We start from the raw sequence: 18,142 nt of genomic DNA, 5'->3' as shown, positions 1-18,142 counted from the left end.
TTAGTTGGTAAAGAGATCTTCAAATGAAAGAAAATTTCTTATGAAAATAAAAAAATGACTAATTTTCCATCTGAAACCTGTAAATGTTCGTAACGTTTTATCAAGTGGACGTCCCATGGAATAGAACTCCACCTCTGAAGGCTGTGGCAGGTGTCAGGACAGGCTAATGAGGCAGTGTCTACACTGAGAAGCTGGGTCAGAGTTACTCACTAGTGGCTTTCTGTGGGCAGCTCCCTAGGGAAGGTACAAGCAAGGTGCATGTGGAGCCCATGATCTCCTGGGGGAAGGCAAGACCTCCAGAAACGGAAAACATCAGGAGGCAAGGTGGTATTTAATAGAGAAAGAAGCTGAGCAGCATTAGTTAAAGGGCTCGGGAGATTCAGAGTGGGCACCAACCAACCACAGCCTACGTGTGGGAGTAAAACTTCAGAGAGGACAGGAGCTTAGTGGAATTTTAAAGGATGAGGATGATCTCTGCAATGGAGGAGAACCAGCTACTCTTGTCCACCTGTTCAAAGCTCAGGGTTTTTTTGTTTTTAATTTTATTTTAAAGATTTTATTTATTTATTCGAGAGAGAGAGAGAGAGAGAGAGAGAGAGGCAGAGACACAGGCAGAGGGAGAATCAGGCTCCATGCAGGGAGCCTGACATGGGACTTGATCCCGGGTCTCCAGGATCAGGTCCTGGGTCGAAGGCGGTGCTAAACCGCTGAGCCACCCGGGCTGCCCAAAAAGCACAGGTTTATACCTAGTCCAAGGGGCAAGGCAGTGCTAAGGAGTCGGGACAGATGAGCAAAGAGGGAGAGGAAAGCTGAGTAAGAGTAGTCTCTGGAGGGCAGACACACTCTGCCTCTCTCTCTCTCTCTGATGAATAAATAAATAAAATCTTAAAAAAAAAAAAAAAGAGTAGTCTCTGGAGCCAGACAACCTGGGTTCACATCCCAGCTCTGTCACTTATGGCCTTGGTTTTAGACAAACTTCTCTGAGCTTGTTTTCTCATCCTTAAGAAGAGAACAATAACGACACTTACCTCGTAAGGATGTTATGAGAAATAAATGCGTTAATACATGGAAAACACTTAAAACAGAGCCTGAAAACTTCTAAAAGCTTATGATGTATATTAGCTATTATTCTCATCTAAATTTGCATTATGCCTTCCAGTGTTATTTCTTGTCTTCCCAGTTTGACCGTGGGACCCTGCAGGGCTCTGTGATGGGGTAAGAATGATGCTCCCTCCAGACTCTCTGGGTGGTTTGCTCAACTCTCGGCTCAGTGCCTCCTGAACTATTCCCCAGCGAAGATTGCGTTTTGTCAAAGAGCAAAATGAAGAACAATGATGGAATGGACATTGGGAATGTGACATGTAGAACAATTAAAATTCTTTCTGGAAGCATCATTGTCTTATTTTAAGAAGGTTCACCCCTGGAAAAAAATGCATCCTTTGTTCTCAGTCTTAGGTGATCTGAAGGGTTTTCTCATGTTTGGTTTTGAAGTGGAAAGCAGGCAGCAGGGCCACCTCTATTGTACTGTCTTTGGCTGCTGGGGGACCGTGTCGGGAAGAGTCAGAGGGAGGGTGTGGGTTCAGCAGGGAGCTGATAAGACTGTGTAGTGTTGTCTGCCTTAGGAAAAGAGGAAGTGAGCTGGCACCTATACAAGGAATTGCTAACCCTCTAAAGACCAAGACTTTCCAACAGTCTTTACGTCACGGCACATACAGAAGATATATCTGCTTGATGCTCAGGACACAGAGCCAAAGTTGCTTGTAACCAGTTGCCCCGTGGGCTGAGGCGATCTATATCGCAGCCCATCTGTGACCAGGACACATGGTGGTAAAGTTCTACCACAGATCCTCGGAAATACCTATACACATTTAATGTGAGCAGTTTACAACGGGGATGACCTACCATAAAGTTCAAGGACAGAAAAGACCAGTCTGTTTCAGTAGCACCAGTTAAGGTAAAATCCACATAATTACTGAGTGTCTACTAATATGCCTGTAGTACCTCAGGCAAAGAAGCTAGAAAGAGAAGGTGATCGCCTGCCTTCTAGAAGCTTTTTTGTCTTCCAACCATTAGTTTTTCCCTTTTTCTTCTAGGGTACCAATGACATCCTTTGCTAGATCCAAAGCAATCACCTCAGCTCTCTGCTAGAAAGCCTAGAAGCCCTGGGCCCTATGACCTCTCACGGCTCTGCTCTTGTGGCATCCCACTTTCTTGCTCTTTCTAGTTCTCTGGCCATGCCTTCTCAGTGGCCTTCAGAGCTGTCTTCTCCTACTCACATCCTTTAAATTTGGTGTCCTTTAGGTTCTGTATAGGGTTATTTCTTTTCTTTTCCATGTTCTGTCCCCAGGTGCTGTGGTGGAAACTCCCCTTTTTTTTTTCTTTTTGTGGTAGAAACTCCTAACCTCCTACCTCTCAGTGCTGTACCTCAGAGCTACATACCTATTTATCTTCTAGACACTTCTACTTAAGACATTCCAGAGATATCTAAAGTGGAGTATGTCTCAAACAACATTCATCTTCAATCCCATGTCTCCACCTGCGTCCCCATTCTTGGGGACTGACATCAATACCACCCATTCACATATGCCAGACCAGTGGGCTCTGTCAACAGTAACTCCTCAATGTCTCTGAGTCCATCCATTTCTTTCCACTCCACTCTCACTGCCCTATAACACCTGCATCAAGGGTGAGGTGGCTTCTGAGTGAGTTTCCCAAGATACAAATCTCACCATGTTGTTCTACTTTAAGAACCATCAATGGCTCCCCATTGTCTTTTCATGAATCTTAAAATATTTACTAACTCATTAATAACAATCACAAACTCATCACTTACTAAGATAATATATTTTTACAAAAAGCTACAATGTTTTCCAAAACATGTTTTTTATGAGGGCTGATACATTCTTTAAAGACATGAAAAAGAACCAGTTCATGAGAAGAATGTCACTGTTTTTCCCTGTTGCAAATCTTTTAACAGTCTGATAACAGAAGATAGTTGGATTCATATTTGCTTCTGTATTCAATTCTGTTATAGGTTTCTTTGGCCTCTGAAATATATAGCCACAAACAGAATACAGTTAAGAAGAAAAAAAGCAAGTACACTAAGAGTCTTCTCAGATAATTGTAGATACTCTTCTTTGATACTACTCAGCAAGTCCCCAGGCTTTTGGGGTATAGTTGGAATTTCTTACCATGGTTTGTGAACCTCCTGTTCACCATTCCAATGGTTTTTCTCCACCTTCACATTCTAGACTCCTGCCTGGGAGCCTGCCCTAATTCCCCAAATGCTCTTCCTTCTCTGCTCAACTCTCACTGTACTTTCCCAGGACAGCACATGATACAATATACACTGCGGGTGCGTGTTGACTGGTGGAAATCTCATGGCAAGCCAGCAGCTCCATGAGGGCAGAGACTATCTGTCTTGTCTTTGTTTGTAGACTCAGTTTCACATGTGAGTGAGTACTTAAGAAATATTCGCTGAACGAATCAATGAATGAACAAACCCACAGAGAAGCATATTGCTGAGTTAAGTTCTATGGGATTTTCTTTACCAAAAACTTCACAGTTAGTTGTTACGGGGATCTAAGTGGTAGGCTAATAAGGACGGCTTGGATGGAAGGGATGAGAGGGGCTGAAGCAAGGCAGTTCAGAGAACAAAGCTTGTGGCAGATCTATTCTTTAAGGACAAGAGGCACACTCTCCCTTGGACACTGGAACCAGTAGTTATGAAGAACCATTGCTGGGAGACTGTGGGGGCTGCCAGTGAAGCCACACGCTATCTCCTCACATAACAGGATACTCAGAACTCACCACACTGCTTCTAAGTGCTCTGTGGAAGCTACATCTTGCAGCTCATTCATTTATCTTCTATGTGCAGTGCACTATCTGGGGCCTGATAAAGTAGGCTGTGACACACACAGAAAGACTAACTTCCCACAGCCCCAAAGGAGCCCAGCAGGGGTGACAAAACAAAGGAGCCCATGAAACGAAACAACGGGCAATGAAGACGCAGCCTGTGACTGCCATCTCAGCAGACTTACAATTAATAATATGTGCTACTCATTTAGAGGAAAGAACAGTATCAGAGGCTGCTGTCATCGGCGAAAGCTTCATGGCAAAACTCGGAAAAAAGAAAAACAAAATCATCCCTCACCTCTGCCCCCCCCCCCGGCCCATCCCTGCCAACACACACAAACTAGCAATCCATCCATCTCTTGAATAAAAGATGGGAGGGTCAATGATGAGGTACAGAATAAATCCTACTGCATATTCAGAGAACAAATCACTGGTAATACCTTACAAATATGGAAGTGCCCAGACCTGGAATGTAACACATTGTGTGAAGTGCTACACCCTTGCACCTGTCCAGTGTTATGGTGTGTTCCTGGGCAGACAGCAGTCTTAGCAGGTGTTGAAAATAATAAGCTAGAGGGAAACTCAATGAACACTTGAACAAAATCCCAGGCTACTCTCACAGCTCTTGGTTTCACTTTTTTTTTTTTTGTGGTTTATGCTACTGACCAGTTTTGGGGGCTCAGATACTTCATTTCATACCATTCTTCACAGCAAAACAGACCACTTTCCATAGCAGTAAGATAAGGAGACGAAACACATCCTTTTGCTCAGTGTTTATAGCCTTTGGCTTGGAAGGCAGAAGTTCCTGACAGTACTACGGCTCTCTGCCATGTCTCATCTTCCTTTCTTGCTCTGGTCAGCAGAGCTCTGGAGGCCACAGCCTTACCTGTCCACTCCATTCTCGGGTTGGGAGGGCCAGATCCAGGAGTGCCAGCCTAGGGCCTGAACTGTGGTGTCGGTGAGGGGAGGGGCACAGAGAGACCTGGAGAGTCTGCCATCAGGAAACTTTGTGACAGCCTAGGATGCAGCCCAACGGCTGGGCTACAGCGGCAAGGAGCACTAAAACTGGGGCACAAGCCAAGGGAGGGGCCCCAAGTCTCATGTGTGCTATGTGGTGACATTTCTTTCAGGAGGCCCCAGGCTCCTTCCACAGCCACTCTTACTTCTCCTGAGACATGGGTACAATTTTAACAACAGTTATAGTTTCTACTTTAGCTGCAAACTCAAGAGATGGATCTTCCCTCTGCTGCCATAAAACATAGTACCTGGTAGATTCCTGCTGAGGGAACCACAGTGGGTAGGGGAAAGGACTGGAAAAAGAGCAGCAGGATTCAGATTCTGCTTGACTATCCACCCTGGTGACAGGCTCTGCTGCCTGCCCTTCAGGGCATGAGGATGGAGTGTGGTACTGGGAACACACACTGAATCCTACAGAGAGTGCTCATGTCTGTCACGGTTTTTCTGGGGGGCTGGTGGCTAACCAACCCCTCTCTTTGAATGGGAAATCAGGAGCAAAGATGACCCCAGTTTTGGGGGGAGGGGTAGTTTTGGTTCTGGCAGAGCACAGGAACGCTTAATCTTTTCTGTGAGGAGAAGATGGTGGGAAGGGGTGGTGTGAGGGAGATCACACGGTCCCCCCAGACCCAGCCTCAGGCTGGGGACACTTGGTAGAGGAAAAGAGGACATCTATCTCTTGTTCTAAAGCCTTTTTTCTATCTTAGTTTTATTTACCTGCTTGCAACCACTGAACCCAAGTGATGGTAGGGACAACAGAGGGTAAGGACTTCAGTGCAGCTTCCCTGAAAACAGGAATAAAAGCATCTTTCAGTATGGAAATTACTGATTTCTGTGTTCTGTCTTTTGTTTTCCCCCTTCTCCGCCTGCCAAAGTTCTGGTCATTTTTTCCCCTCCTTATCTTGAGCTCTATACAAAAATCATTAAGTAAAAGTCAAAGCTAAAATAAGTTCTGGTGCTTGTTACCATAAGTATTTTGATAGAACAGGTGAAGCCCATTATTAGAAATGAGATTGGGGTGCCTGTGTGGCTTAGTCAGTTAAGCGCCTGGCTCTTGATTTCAGTTCAGGTCACAATCTTGCGGTTGTGAGATCAAGCCCCACATGGGGCTCCATGTTGGGTGTGGAACCTGCTTAAAATTCTTTCTCTCCCTCTACATCTGCCTCTCCCCTACTCCCTCTCTTAAAAAAAAAAAAAAAAAGAGAGTGGGTATTACTCAAGATTTCCCCTCTTTTTACATCTCCCCCACAAAGAGGCCAACCATTTTCATATCTTCAGTGATCACATCTTGCTCACTTGCTTATCCTTCAACCAGCAGTGTGCCTGGGCAGGCAGTGATCTTCCCTCAGTGAGCTCCTGAGAGCCTGGTCACTCTTGGACTCTTCTCTCTCCTCTGTACATCAAACCAAGCCAATTCTCAAGTACACTGCGTTTTCCTTTGAAGTGGGTGTGCCACTTTATAAATCCTTGTTGTTCCACTCTGAGATTAAGCCAACAGCCTCTTGGATGACATCACTGCCACCAGCGCCATCCCTGTCCAATACTCACATCCCTGCAGGTGAGTGACATCACCGCCACCAACACTGTCCCTGTCCAATACCTACAGCACTCAGATGAGTGACATCACTGCCACAAAAGCTGTCCCTGTCTAATGCATAAACTAGGTGAAACTTCCTGATAAGCCCTTTCACAATGCCACTGCCTCTACTGAAAATCTTACTGCATCATACCTAAAATGTCATCCTGTTTGAAGGTCTTCCAAAACCAGACCCATCTTAAATTATTTCTTCTTCTCTCCTGCATGTTCCTTCTACTCACTGTGTCCCTCATAAAGTGTGCCTGTCCCTAAAATGCCCGCCCCTGTTCTGACTGTCCTTCCTCCTACCAGTTTGTACAGGATCCAGCTCCTGTTTTATATTTGTAATTGGCTTCTTTCTCGACAATCCAAATACTTACTGCATGCACTCTCTCTTTGCTGAACTTCTACAGAACTCAGTCAAGTTGCTGATTTTAAAAAATATTAATACTAAGTCCAGGTTTTCCTATCTGTAGAATGGGAAGCTAATCTAGATGATTCTTAAACTAATTAAGAGTTGCCTCTTCCTAATCAATATATTAAGATTTTATTTATTTATTCATGAGAGACAGCAAGAGGCAGATGCAGAGGCAGAGGGAGAAGCAGGGTCCTGGCAGAGGAGGGAGCCCAATGCGGGACTTGATCCCACGACCCTGAAATCATGACCTGAGCCAAAGGCATATGCTTAACTGACTGACCCACCCAGGTGCCCCTAATCAATAGATTAAAGAATATCTTGAACCAAGCAGTTCTCTCTCAAAAAGATCCCAATGGCCACTTGCCAGAGCTGTTGCAGGAGGGATTCCTAGGCAGACACTGGTCTAGGGGGCCTCCATTTTATACTCTCCTGTCTATTTCTGAGTGTTACTGCACTGATTAAGGACTTCTATGAGCTATGAACTCCTTGAGCAACCACCCCTACTAGAACTGCAGAGTGAACGGTCTCCCAGGGAGGAAGGCAGATGCAGAGTAGTGAAGCGCTGTGCAGTGGCCACTCCTAGCCCAAAGCCCATGCTCGCTTCCCACTGTCTACCCTGGAATCCAGGCTCAACATGCATGCATAAATCTCTATCCCTTTAAAAAGTATGATTTTTTAAAAAATCTTGGTATCATTAATCTGTATTATAATCTCGGACAAGAATCATTACTCACCGCTCTGGAAATTCCTGGGCTCCTGCTGCATTATGCACAAAACCACATCTGTCAACCACAGACCAGGGTTACAGGGTCTGAGCCTGAGGTGGTTCCACGAAATCTAAGATGATCAGAAGGACTTTTCCTAAGAAACTCCTGGGTACCCCAATGATCGTTCCTGCACTAGAAACATTTTCTGTTTTTGAAAACACAGAGGGATGGCTTTTTTGGGTTGAAAAAAATTGTGAAGTGATTATGAGGATGATTTTTCTAATATACCTGTTTAGCATTATGTCTGCTTTAGGGCATATCTCTACATTCATTTGTGGTTTTAAAAAGTGATTAATAAGAGTATAAAAAGTTATGAAAAGGACTAGAATTGCTTATAGCTTCTATCTCTCCAAAATGCTGAGTACAGCATCATGAGATTGTACCACACTCTTCTTTCTCATGAAGACACCAAGGCAAAATGGAAAATAGAAATGATTTTCTCGAGGTCACTTAATGAGTCAGTCTTGGAAAGGGATTAGAATTTAGATTGATCCTATCTTTCTCTTCTGAATTTTCGTCAAAAAGGTCAGTACAATCAACTAGAAGAGCACCAAAACCATAACAGTTTCTGCAAGAAGGTACAGATCGAGATAAACAGCTTAGCTTTAATTTCACTTGAAAATAGCGTTCTCGCACCTAATTTTCATTTAATTTGCAGATTTTTATCAACTAAGCACTAGTAACTTATTCCGCACCTGATACTATACACTTCATACTCATAAAAGAAAAAAGTCATAAAAAAACTAGCTCTAACTGATTAGATTGCTTTGTTGACAAGGCAGCAGAGCAATGTGGCGAGAATGGTTTTTAAATCAAATTGCACCAAAAAGTGAAAGAGCAAAGTTAAAAAGGAAAAGTGCTGAGAAGTGTGCCACATGCCACATGCTGTCTTCAAGGCTGCCTGGGTTCATCCAGGCTGAGAACCTGTTTCTGTGGATTCAAGGTGGACTCCTACGCTATGTGTGTGTATACACACACACACACACACACACACACACACACACGTGAAGGTATGGACAGGTATACAGTTTGCAGGGTCCACTTAGAACGTATTTCCTGCACAAACTATTTCTTAACCCCCAATTGCCAGGCAGGGTGCTTCTCCTAGAAGAGTGCTCATGACATTTTACAGTAATGTCTTGTTCTACTCTCGGCTCAGAGAGAGGAAGGATCATGCTATGCTGTCTTGTTCTTTGCGATGCTCCCCAGAGTCTGGCTGAACATCAATTATATTTTGTGGAAAGTATTTTTTTTTAAAGATTTTATTTATTTATTCATGAGAGACACAGAGACAGAGAAGAGAGAGAGAGAGAGAGAGAGAGAGAGAGAGAGGCAGAGACACAGGCAGAAGGAGAAGCAGGCTCCATGCAGGGAGCCCAACATGGGACTTGATCTCAGGTCTCCAGAATCATGCCCTGGGCTGATTAGGCGGCGCTAAACCGCTGAGCCACCCGGGCTGCCCAGGAAAGTGTTAATGGAAATTGTAGTGCTGGTGTGGCCAAGAGGTGAGTAAGAAGCTTATCAGACACCTAGCCAGATGAAGGGACAATGACAGAAACTTAGTCCACTGGATAGCACATGCTAGCACAAAGGTCTACCAGGTGGGTCCTGCTGTTTAAACACATCACAGAATAATCACGCATACTGTCAACAAGGATGAGCAGGCCACAAAGGACCAGACGGGGTATGATTCCATTGTATGAACAGTCCAGAACAGGTAAGTCTAGAAAGAACACATTAGCGACTGCCTAGAGCTAGGGGTATGGGGAGATTGAGGAGTGAGTGCTACTGGGTACAGTTTCTTTTTGGGGTAATAAAAACAGTCTAAAATTGAATGTGCTGATGGTTGTACAACTCTGTCCATATTCTAAAAATCATGGAATTGTACACTTTAAGTAGATGAATTATAAGGTATGTGATTCTATCTCAATAAAGTTATTAAAAACTTAAAAAACACACTGAGAACCCAAAAGCACTTTTAATACACTAAAAATATTTTACTAAATTAAAAATACTTGATTAATGAGAGGAACACTCATGATTTACAAGGCAAATATGACTCATAATAATGTATGTGTTAGGTGCTACCTAACAACCGTCGCTGGGTAAAGAGAGAAACAATTTTCACAGCCACAAAATGTAACCAAGAGAGGGTGAGAGAATATAGCTAGCTCAGTTCAACTGAACACTGCAAAAATAACTGAAATGCACCTGTGAATAATGGTGAACTGCTATAGGCAGCAACATCTTCTTTCCTTGCAGGTCAGACTGCTTATTACTGAAAACAGAGGTGATGATCATTCAGGAAACATTGGGAAGGTCAAAAAAACAAAGAGGTAATAAAGAAACTGGCACCAATGGACTCCATTGCTTTGCTGACAAAACTTCCACTTGGCTTATCCCAAGCACTGTGCACCCACAATGGGCTTCACCTTAAATGTGGTTCCAAGGGAAATGGAGATTTTTACAGATGTACCTTCTGGAAAAGTTCGATCACCAAGTCAGTGTTGTGGCATATAATGGCATTAACATCATCAGCCAACAGAGAAAATGGTGGACACACAAATAACAGATGATCAGGACCCAGAGAGAATTAAGACTTTTAGTAAAACTTCACTTTCAAAGTTGCTGGCCATATAGTCTTCTAGAGCAACTGGTTGGCAAAGTTCTTTTTTTAAAAGGTCAGCTAGTGAATGTCTTAGGCTTTGAAGACCAAGAGGCAAAACTGAAGATCTCTGAAAATGCAAGCCATTCTTAGTTTTGGGTTTGGCCCATGGGCCACAGCCTACTGACCCTTGTTCTAAAGGTTACAAGTTTTCAAGAGTAGCAACTATCAGGTTAGCTCCCAAACCAGAACTCTTTCTCAAATATTCTGAGAGCCAGAAAACAGATGTCCAATGAGATTATAATACTAATACTTAATAGATTTTTCTGTTATATGAAGTAAGTCTGTATAAATTATTTTATTCTCATGACAACACAATTAGGTATGTGTACAGATCCCCTGTCAACCCAGAGTTGATCCCTAGTTAAACAAATTACTTGCTCCTTCTTTTACATTCTGCTGCTTTTCTATTGCGAGCATCAGAGTTTCTCCCATCATTACTGGTGGAGAGGCTCCTATATGCAGAGAACCTGTGGAGATGCATGCAGCAACCCCATTCAAATGTTCATGACTGGGGAATTTAAGCGGCTGCCCTGGAGGTGTGAATGCACGGAGGTTCTGCAAAGCCTGATTGTGGCCATTTACTATTATTCTGTGAGGGAGCTCTGCCTCACCACCATGAATATCCTGAAAACCCAGAGTCCTCATCACATCCCCACTGGTCTTCTTCCTCCAGGGTCACCTTTTCCACTGATCACTCAGATTATGGCCAAAAATAATCCTTTTTTTTTTTTTTAAAGATTTTATTTATTCATGAGAAGACACACACAGAGAGAGAGAGGCAGAGACACAGTCAGAGGGAGAAGCAGGCTCCACGCACCGGGAGCCCGACGTGGAATTCGATCCCGGGTTTCCAGGATCGCGCCCTGGGCCAAAGGCAGGCGCCAAACCGCTGCGCCACCCAGGGATCCCCAATGGCCAAAAATAATCCTTAAAAAACAAACCTAACATGCTCTCCTGCTTAAAAGGCTTCATGACGGGATCCCTGGGTGGCGTAGCGGTTTGGCGCCTGCCTTTGGCCCAGGGCGCGATCCTGGAGACCCAAGATCGAATCCCACGTCAGGCTCCCGGTGCGTGGAGCCTGCTTCTCCCTCTGCCTATGTCTCTGCACCTCTCTCTCTCTCTCTCTGTAACTATCATAAATAAATTAAATAAATTAAAAAAAATTAAAAAAAAAAAAGACTTCATGACTCCTTGCAGAACAAAAGGAAAAACAATTCTTCACGTGGCCTACGACCCCCTTTGTCCGGGCCTTTGCACTCTCCCCAGCCTCTTCCTTCAGGAAACCTGTGCTCAGGCAAAGGCAATCACTTGTCACTCCCACAGCTATTTGGAGCTCCTCTGCTTTTTCTCCCAAGGTTTCCTGGACCTGAAACCCTACCTGAATGCTGGCATCTTCAAGGTTCCTGTCAGCCACAGAGTGGGATTGGGACTCTCATTTTGCTGCATACGAACTCCAGCAGGGACCCAGCACCTGGTACTGACTCATCTCTCTTCCACTAGTAGGGAGTGGGCTGCAAATCTCTTGTGGGCCAGAGAAATGTCCATCATTCCCTCAGGGCTACTCACTTTAGTAGGACCAAGAGAGACAAAAATAAGTAAAACACATAGCTCCTGGTCTTCAAGAGCTCACATACTACTTGAATGAAGAAAGCACAAACTTGTGAAAAGTTATGTAATGGCCCCGAATGGAAAAATGATCCACAGCTGCAAGTAGCAAAAAGACTCTGAACTGTCACCAGCCATGCAGCCTGCTATCTTGTTATGGGGAGAGGAGTGGAGTCATGGCATAACTAACACCCTGTCCCATGTGAATGCACAGAGGAGTGGGAGGACCATGGCAGTGGAGGGTGAGGAGAACCAGAAGGAAGGACTGGAGCCTTACCATGTGGTAAACTCAGTGATCGTCATTATGACCTTGAGACAAGGGTCCATGGGCTTTTCAGCAGTAAGTACCATGGCAATGTTCAGAAAGATCATACCGCTGTGCCTGATGAACCTAAGGACATTACACACTGACTCTGTCAGTGTTCTGGTCTCAAGAGCTAGAGGAAGCAAGGTCTACAGAGTCATCCCACCGTTCACTGTCCTTAGAAGCCATGGAATGTGTATACACTATGGAACATTCTAAAGATGTTTGCTCATATAACATTGCAGTTAACTTTAAAGAGTGTTGCTGTGATGACCGTAGCTGTCTCTGAGAATGAGACCAGCTGCTCAGAATAGAAGTGATGCATGCTCCTCCTCCACTTCCAATCCATGTGTGGCTTCTCAATGTTGCATTCTCACTGACACTCTTCAAAATTGAACCAGTTCTTGCTGAGTTTACTGGTCTTTTCCTCCTCACTATCTCTGCTTGGCTTTTAATTTAGGGAGGAGAGTACCTGAATCTGAACACCTCCTCTCCCACTTTCCCTCAAACATTCTATTCTCCCTGGCTGCTGCACCTTGTGGTTTTCTCCTTATCTCCCTGGAACTGCTTTCCTTTCTCCTCTCTTTGCACTCTGGAAACATGGGTCTCAGGGGATCTTTAATGGTTTGCCTCACACTAGTCCTTTCTGAGGTTATCTGTATACCTTCTCCCTGACTATTCACCTGTATTCAGCTGGCCTCAGGACATTAAGTAATTCTGTAAATATTTATTGTACACATATTTAATCATTAATTTCCCAAATATGTGAGTTCCTCCCATGTGCCAAGCACTACTCACATACTGCAGATACAAAGAAAAAGGTCTCTACCCACCTTTCTCCCCAAGACACCCTACTGGTAGAGGAAGAGAAATAAATTAGGAGTGAGGTGTCCAACTGGGGAGTACCATGCAAGAGACACCCAGGAGCTGTAGGAACAGAGAGAGGATCAGAGCCACACCAAGAGACTGCATGAGGTTTCCCAGAGGAGGTGACCCTTGAAAGGAAGACTGGAGAGTGAATAGGAGTTACAAGCAAAGCCTGTGTGTGGGGGTGGGCAGTGGGCATGTTGGCACGGGAAGGTGAAGGCAAGCAGTGACCAACACCGGGGCTCTGATGTGCTCTGACCAGTTGAGCAAGGTTAGCCTAAGGCTGCACCATGGGGCAGGGGAGGACGGGTGGCTAAAACACAAGAAGGGCCCCGGGTAATGAGTGCTAACTATCCTGAAAGCCATGAAGAGTTTCTGAAGGAGTCTGGTGGAGTAAAACAGTCATATTTGCGCCTCTAAAGAGATCACTCTGGGGGATGACTCATGGGGCTGGGTGGGGACAGGGAGTTGTGGCCAGGCTCCAGGTGAGAGCTAAGTGACAATGATCTAAGGTAGTGGGATGGACACAGGGAAGAATGGCTTTCTACTGCTGAGGTGAAGCCTCATTCTGGCTTGAGTCTCTGGGCAGGTAGATGATGGTGCTTTTCATTCAGGGAGGGAGCCAGGAGAAGCCAGGAGGAGCCAGGAGGAGAAGCCAGTTTAGCAAAGAAATGGAAGACTTCACGAGCCTGTGGAGCATGTCCTATAGGGGGTGGGATGTCTGGGTCTGGAGCCCGGGAGAGAGGGAGTCAGGTCTGTAATCTAGATCTGGCTGCTGGAGCTGACGGCGGCGGGGTGAACAGGAGGGACTGGGGGTCACCTGCTGGGATGGCAGAGCCTTGAGAAACAAGAGGGAGCCAGCGGAGAGGTGCTCAGTAAGGAGACGGCCCTCAGCTCACAGCTGAGAGCTAGATTTAAAGATCTTCTGTCTCCTCCTCCCTGCTCTCTCCTTTCTCCATTCCACCGTATACACTGCAATACTATGGATTTTTCTAGAACACTGTCCTACCTTTACTACTGGCTAAACCACATTTCACAGCCTCCCATGTCAAAACTCAAATATGCTGTCAGGTTTAAACACCTTTCCCTCTATTACAGGTGCAACATGATTTTCTGTCTCTCACTTGTGCCCTGTCATCCTTCAGCAGGGGTGGGGGGGGGGGCGGGGGCGGGGATGACTGCATGCCCCATTGCGCTTCAACCAGAGGGCCTCCCAGATGTCTTCCTTTCCAGGACCTCTTTATCACCTCTGTGCCTGCCTCACTCCTGCTGGTCCTCTGCTTGGGGATAAATCTGCCTCATCTCAGCCCACTCAATCCTGCCTGTCCTCCTAAGCCCTGAAACCACACGGTATCATGCCACACTGACAGGGCTCTCCTCCAATACCTTACACCCAGGGTGCTCAGGCCAATGCTTTTGTTGTACCCGGGTATTATCTAATTCAAGTATATCTGCTTAAGCTCCTTGAAGTTGATCACAGAATCATTAAGGGGAAGGGCATATTTTTCACTTCTCTTGTGCCCACAGAGGACCCACCCAGTTTGCTCAGAGAGTCTCAAGTAACAACCGACTGTGACCCCAGAGCCAAGTGAGGACCACAGGTGGGTGGGTGACAGAATACTAAGCAGTTGCCAGGTGGTGAGATGAAACACGACAGCACAAGGCAAAAAAAACATAAAGGCATACACTGAAACAAGACTTGAGCATTACATTGGAATGCTCATCTACCAGAAACATCTACTACAGAAGAGGGAGACAGAATGACTCAGCCAACGGACATCAACCAGCCTCTCTCACCGGCACCCCCAGTGCTGGCACAGGAACAGAGTGGCCATGACGGCAGGGATGGAGGCTATGCCTGGGCCCCACTGTCCAGGCTGGACTAGTGACTGCCAGCAACAGAGACCGATACAGAGCCCTCATACATCACCATCCCTTGAGGAGAAGCAACAGTCTATGCAAGACAGGCTATACCGGGCCCTTTCCACCTTGGAAGGGACAGTGTTATGGACTCATAAATTCACCCCCAAATTCACAGGTTGAAGTCCCCTAACACCCAACGTGACTATATTTGGAGACAGGTCCTTTAAGGAGGTAATGAAGGTTAAATGAGGTTGTAAGGGTGGGACCCTAATCCAATAGGATAGGTGTCCTTATAAGAAGAGACACTAGGAGCATGCATAGTGTGGGAAAAGGCCATGTGAGGACAAAGTGAAAAGGTTGTCATCTGCAACTCAGGGAGAGTCCTTTCCAAAGACCAACCCTGCCAGCACCTTGATCTTGGAATTCTAGCCTCCAGAACAGTAAGAAAAGAATTTTCTGTTTTTAGACCACCTAGTCTGTGATATTCTGTACGGCAGCCTGAGCTGACTATAACAAAGGCAGCAATTCATCTTCACTGCAATCGACACATATTTTGGTTCTAGGTCTGCCTGTCTTTTCTGTCAACCAGCACCACCATCTACAGGTTTACTGGAGTTTGGTCTACTGACCAGGGTTCAAACTAACATTGCATCAGATCACAAGATCACTTACAGCAAAGTTAAGTGGGATGCACTGATCCTCTCACATATCACACGACCTAGGAGCTGCCAGCCCCCCAGACCAATAAGACAGCCAGATGAACATACAAGTGTAATGCCAGTTTGGAGAGGATGCCCCACAAGGATGGCACTGTGGGCTCCAGCCAAGCAGTACAGACCCTAAATTAACAACCATTACCTGGGTGCTATGTCCCCAACAGGTAGAATATATGTATCTTGGAAATAAAGAGGTCAGAGTGGAAGTGGCCCTGATTACCCTCTCACCCAGTGACCCACTTGGGAATCTGGGCTTCTGGTCCCTGAAACTAGATTCCGTGGGTTTAGAGAGCTTGCCTCCCAGGAGGGTAACACATTTCCATCAGGGACAAAGTAAGAAGGCCATTACATTTTAAATTATAGCTGTTGCCCTTTTGGGCTCTTGTGCCAACAGGGCAACAGGCAAGGAAAGAAATCATTATCATGGCAGGACTAATTAATTGCAATCCTCAGGAAAAAGTACAGTGAGGGGGACAAAAAGTAGGAGGAAAAAGTATGTGTGGCACTAGGGCATCCCTTGGTACTCCCGTGGCCCCTTTTTTACAGTAAGAGGACAAAGGCAGCAGACACGGCCTGAGAGAGGTGTGGTAAAATTGGGGACTCAGAGCTCACAGGGATGAGGCTCTGTATCACTGCACCAAGTATGTCTGCCAGCCAAGGGTGGAATGGACAGAAGAGGGAGATAATGACCAGTATGGCCTGGAAATCAGCTTCCGCAGAAGGGGATGAAATGTGTCCTATTAACCTTCCTCCTGAAGGTCTCTCCTGGGGAAAGACTGTCATTAGAGTCTTGGAGGAGCTGCTCCAAGAATTTATGTCAAATAAGAGATGCAAGCAGCACCAACAGGTGGATGCTTTGGTCTGCCGCCCAGATCCCCTACCTCCCCAGGACTGAAGTGCTTGGTCTTCCTGCTGACGGGGATTGTTGGCAGGGACACCCATTCTGTGGATAGCATGCACCTAAGGAGAGCCGGTCGGTCCAAGACCTGAAATCGCTCCCAGTGACCAGCTGGTGGAGGTTGCCAGTTTCAGCTCCTTGGCCAAATCTGGTGCAATCTGGAAGGGCTCTCCTTATCTCCACAGCTCCCTGTAAGGCTGGCTCAGACCCTCTTCATAACTGTTGTTCAGCCTCCCTGTGTCCTTGACCATCACTCCTCCAAAAGATACCAATCCTGACAGCATTCCCTGAGAAACTTCATGCATAAAACTGGGTCTGGGGATGCTAAGCTGAGCGATTCAACGTTTCTGGCTTGCTCATGTGCATGAGGTCTGTAGCTATCTGATGGTATTCCCAGGTATTCCAAAAGTACCCCAGTCAATATATTCCTCCCCCCCAATCTATCCTTTCGATATTGGTGAGACGGTGCTATCATCAATCTATCCCATTATCTAAGCCAGAAACCTCAGAATCCTACCCTATTTGTTTCTCTCCCTCACAGCTTTGCCCTTTCTACCTGAAAAATATTTTTACTCATCCTTACTTCATTTTTTGGACACTGGTCATTCTGAGTTCTCATGCTTTTCATTCTTCCTTCTATTTCCTTGAAGAATCCAGCTCCTCCTCTTGCTACATATGAGGCTTCATCTATAGCTTCTGTTCATCTTGGATGTAATTCTCTTAAAGAACTCACCTAGCATCTAGTCAACCCTACAAAGTTGACTCCATGATCTCTACCCCCAGCTCTGATCTCTCTGAGAGGGTGGTCTGTCCTCCACATTTAACTGTATCACAGGTATCTTTGTTGTACATTCTAGAGTCATCTCAAGTTCAAATACATCTGTAGGGAACACCCTCTGCTTCTGTTTTTCACCTGTAGAGTCAACCCATTCATAAGGGACCCCTTCTTCCAATCCAGATCTATATGCTGGGACCCATATCTCCAATGGGACATCTGGGATGCCACACTTGATGCCACTTTTCCAGACCACTGTGAGGCCTGCAGACCTACTTCTCACACCCAATAAGGGCAAGAGATAGGGAGATGGCAAGAGAGAACGGTATCCTTTCTCACACCCCAGAGGGTAAAGAAGATGGACATGAGAAATGAAGAGCCCAGTATGCTGTATCACAGGGTGCCAAAGCAAGATCACGTGTGAGGTTTTGGCTGACATATAGTAACCCCTGACAGACAAGTGTGCTATTAGAGTGTTTGAATACAGCAGTTTTTGTAGATAAATGCTCAAGATTTCCTGATATCAATGACAAGGCTAAGAAAACAGATTTGATTCATTGGTTATTCTCCTGAAACTTTCTTACCTTCATATTCTCTCCATCGAGAAGTTTTACATCTGCTCTTCACTCCAGAGCACATGATAATAAGCATTTTAACAGGAAGACACTGTGGCTTTTACAAGATTATAAGAGCAGATAAATATCATATCTTGTTAACTAGGTTGGTGTTTCTCTAAGAAATCATGTTTATTTAATAGAAGTGGAACAAGAATGTCCAGTTTGACCAGTCTTTCAGCTGCAATTTTTGTTGCTGTTG

At 45.3% G+C, this 18,142-nt stretch overlaps 1 protein-coding gene across 1 annotated transcript in view; it reads right to left on the bottom strand.

Moving 5' to 3' along the window:
- UBAC2 (UBA domain containing 2) overlaps positions 1-18,142 on the bottom strand; it is a 174,912-nt gene that overhangs the window by 25,670 nt on the left and 131,100 nt on the right. The window lies entirely within an intron of this gene.

Source organism: Nyctereutes procyonoides, unplaced genomic scaffold (genome assembly GCF_905146905.1).
Source record: "Nyctereutes procyonoides isolate TBG_1078 unplaced genomic scaffold, NYPRO_anot_genome, whole genome shotgun sequence".
NCBI classification, from domain to species: Eukaryota; Metazoa; Chordata; class Mammalia; order Carnivora; family Canidae; genus Nyctereutes; species Nyctereutes procyonoides.
Note: the sequence above shows the minus strand (reverse complement) of the source record. Positions and strands in the feature narration are given on the sequence as shown.